The sequence below is a fragment of the Pongo pygmaeus genome, chromosome 21 (genome assembly GCF_028885625.2).
Source record: "Pongo pygmaeus isolate AG05252 chromosome 21, NHGRI_mPonPyg2-v2.0_pri, whole genome shotgun sequence".
NCBI classification, from domain to species: domain Eukaryota; kingdom Metazoa; phylum Chordata; class Mammalia; order Primates; family Hominidae; genus Pongo; species Pongo pygmaeus.
Genome location: NC_072394.2, coordinates 60,544,562 through 60,548,458, shown reverse-complemented (window position 1 = coordinate 60,548,458; position 3,897 = coordinate 60,544,562). Strand labels below are relative to the sequence as shown.

The window sequence follows — 3,897 nt, the reverse complement described above, 5'->3', positions numbered from 1 at the left end:
AACCAGGGGCCTAATCACCTAAAGTGAGGCCCCTTTTCTCAGGCTACATGGCCAGTAGATTTCAGGGCAAAGATTCCAGCTTAATTCTACAAGTGCAGAGGGACTTCTGGCCTCTTTTTCACTAAGCTGCATTAAGCATTTTGTACCATTTTGCATAAAGACATACCCAGGGCTGGGTGCAGTGGCTCACAACTGTAATCCCAGCACTTTGGGAGGCTGAGGCAGGTGGATAGTGAGGTCAGGCGTTCGAGACCAGCCTGGCCAACACAGTGAAACCCCATATCTACTAAAAATACAAAAAATTAGCCGGGCATGGTGGCAGACGCCTGTAATCCCAGCTACTTGGGAGGCTGAGGCAGGAGAATCGCTTGAACCTAGAAGGTGGAGGTTGCAGGGAGCCAAGATCGTGTCACTGCATTCCAGCTTGGGCAACAGTGCAAGACTCCGTCTCAAAAAAAAAAAAAAAAAAAGACATACCCAGGACTGGGTAATTTATAAAAAGGTTTACTTGACTCACAGTTCCACGTGGCTGGGGAGGCCTCACGATCATGGCAGAAAGTAAAGGGGAAGCAAGCATTATGCACAGCTTAAGCATTTTGTACCACACCTGTCCTCTAGATTCTGAAGTTCCAAGACGGACCCACATGACTTGCCTTGGGAACCCTACCAGTGCCTTCTACAGCACCCCCCCCAACCCCCTCAATAAATAGCTGATTGGGATGGAAAGGAGTGGAGTGCAGTGGACTTCAACTGTGCTGGGTTGACTTGATCTGATCAGATCTGCACAGACTTAAATAGATTTAATCCGAGTTGACTTGTCTTGAGATGACTTGATGTGAGTTAAATAAAAAACCCATTTAGGACTATTTCTGGGAAATGAAAGAAAGCTCATTTTACTCCTTTTTACTGAGACCTGCCAGCCCCCATCCCTCTGACTCTGTTGGGCTCAGATGGAAAGGGAAGGTCTCAGAAGCGACAGCTCTCCGCATTCAACCCAGCCCAGCCAGGACCACAGATACCAGGGCAGGGCAAGGGCAGCCAGAGTGCTGTGAGGAGCCAGGTTTTCATCTTGGAGCCATGGCTGGCACAGAAGCCCCCATGCCCACAGTGAGAGGAATGAAGGTGGTGAGGAGTGAGCCTCACCCAGACCCAGCCATGCCCATGAGTCACAGAGCATGGCCTGCCTGGTGTGGAGTATTGCCCTGCGGAATAATGAATATTGCCCTGTGGAGGAGGAATGCAGGGAGGCCCAAGACAGAGCTGAGGCTGTCTTCCAACTGCCACTCCAGCTGCCAGGGCACCACTCCCTTCCTTTCCATTGTTGGCTAACTGCAAGAGTGACCCTGCCTTGAGCTGTGTCTGGCTATATGCATCCTGCTTGTATGACCTCATTAAGTCTCCATGGCAACTTATTACCATCATCACTCTATTGATGATGAAGCCAAGGCCCAGTGGGCCACCATCTTGGCTTACCTGGGACTACAGGGTTTCCTGTGATGTGGGACTTCCAGTGCTAAAGCTGGAATCGTCCTGAGCCAAGAGGGAAAAGTTGGTTACGCTGGATTAGAGGACCTTACACCAGTCACATGGCTAGCCCTTAGTAGGTGATAAGGTTTGGCTGTGTCTCCACCCAAATCTCATCTTGAATTGTAGCTCCCATAATTCCTATGTGTCATAGGAGGGACCCAGTGGGAGTAGTTGAATCATGGGAGCAGGTTTTTCCCATGCTGTGCTTGTGATAGTGAATAAGTCTTATAAGATCTGATGGTTTTATAAAGGGCAGTTCCCCTGCACACGGTCTCTCTTGCCTGCTGCCATGTAAGATGTATCTTGCTTCCCCTTTACTTTCTGCCATGATCGTGAGGCCTCCCCAGCCACGTGGAACTGTGAGTCAAGTAAACCTTTTTATAAATTACGCAGTCCTGGGTATGTCTTTTTTTTTTTTTTGAGACGGAGTCTTGCTCTGTTGCCCAGGCTGGAATGCAGTGACACGATCTTGGCTCCCTGCAACCTCCACCTTCTAGGTTCAAGCGATTCTCCTGCCTCAGCCTCCCAAGTAGCTGGGATTACAGGCGTCTGCCACCATGCCCGGCTAATTTTTTGTATTTTTAGTAGATATGGGGTTTCACTGTGTTGGCCAGGCTGGTCTCGAACGCCTGACCTCACTATCCACCTGCCTTGGCCTCCCGAAGTGCTGGGATTACAGGTGTGAGCCACTGCACCCGGCCCTGGGTATGTCTTTATTAGCAGCATGAGAACAAACTAATACAGTAGGGCCAGTACGCAACTCTGCAATCAGACCCAGCTCTCTTGGTGTCTCCGCAGGAACCATCCTTGAGTGCAAGTAACTCAGGCAGACATGAAATTTCTCTGCCTCACCTCCCGCTTCCTGCAAATCCCTTGAGAAGGAACAGCCAGACTCACCCAGAAGGCCAGACAGCAAAAATCTGTCGTGCTTCCCAGCAGCCCTGTTTCACAGCATAGGTAAACTGAGGCCTTCCAAGGTCAAATCAGTCCCTTGAGGCCTGTGACCACACGTGTCTGGACCCACATGTTCCTGGGGTCTGGAACTGACATTGGAATATTTGTGGGAAAAAGGAACACTGTTGCTCAGATTTCATTTGGGGCACAAACATGGATGCAACCTACACAGTCATTTTGTAAAATTCCTAAGCTCAAAACAAACAGTGAAGGAAACATGGCTCTACATCCAGGTACAGGAGGCCCGTCTCGGTAAACCTCACTCATGTGAAACTGCCAGCCCCCCATGGGGAGGTGGAGTGGTAAAAGGAAGTTGATGAGGTGGGCGGGGCCCAGCGGAGACACTGGAAGAAGGGACAGCTCAGGCTACAGGGCTGCTTCTAGCGGACAGCACCCAGCAACTCACAGACACCGCATCAAAGCCTTGAAAAATGACCATCGCCAGCCTCCCGTCCATAGACAGGATGACACTGTCAGCTCTTCTGTGGGGCTCGCCGGCCCCCTGCCCATCACTGTCAGACACAGCACCTTGTTTCCCTGTACCTGAAAGCAAATAAATTAGATAAATCTATTGATGGGTGGACAGCAGCTCAGTGTCAGTGTCTGTAAACCTGTGGTGTCTGTAAACCGCTGTGTCTGGGGCAACAGGGACTGGGACCTGGGGCCGGGAAGAGGCTGCTCCATAGGGCAGAGGAAACCCCTGTTGTCAGCGAGGGGAACCCGGAGCTGGGATCTGAGGGAGGCTATTTGCCAGCTGGTTGCTGGGAAGGTGGGGTGCAGGCTTCAGAGCATTTGGGGACTCTGCGAAAGGCAGGTCCAACGTCCACTGGTACCCAAGTCTTTGTGGGGTATTAAAATGGAAGAACGGGGTTTTCCAACAGGCCAGCACCAGACAAGGCTTTCCAGGCCTTTTATTCTCCACCATGCCTCCAGGGAAAAGCAGTTTTTGGCCAGTGTTCCCAGCTCAGAGGTGACTGAGCCCCTGGCCCTGAGGTCTCTGTCTCAGCCCCCTTGCTCCGGTGACCTGGAAGTTGGGGGTTGGTGTCGAGGGACTTGCCTGGGTAACCTGAAAGTCCCACCACTGCCCTAAGCCTTGTGTCTTCCTCTGCAAATGGGCTCCTGAGCCCAAGATCTGTGAGTCTTCAGCCCTCCATGCCCAGGGCTGTGCCCCCAAGCACAGGTTGGTGGGAGTGAACTTAATTTCAGCTTTGGACCCCAAGTGGCTGAAGTACCCCCAGCGAAAGATCTGGGAAGCCTGGAATTTCAGTGGATGTTCCTGAATGTGCCATTTTCCCAAGATACTGAGTCCTTTGGGAAGGAGCCCGGGGGCTCCCTGGATGGCCCCTGGGGTGTAGGGCTGCCAGTGGGGAAAATCTTCCAGTCCTCCCCTGCTTGGCCGGGGCAGCTCCTGCTGCT

The 3,897-nt window shown here is 51.9% G+C and overlaps 1 long non-coding RNA gene across 1 annotated transcript; it reads left to right on the top strand.

Annotated features, from left to right (window-relative positions):
• The first annotated feature begins 1,423 nt into the window (after positions 1–1,423).
• On the top strand, positions 1,424–3,052 carry LOC134738885 (uncharacterized). The gene is made up of 2 exons (XR_010125106.1): positions 1,424–1,600; positions 2,326–3,052. It is a non-coding gene; the product is annotated as an uncharacterized LOC134738885 (long non-coding RNA).
• The last annotated feature ends 845 nt before the right edge of the window (positions 3,053–3,897 follow it).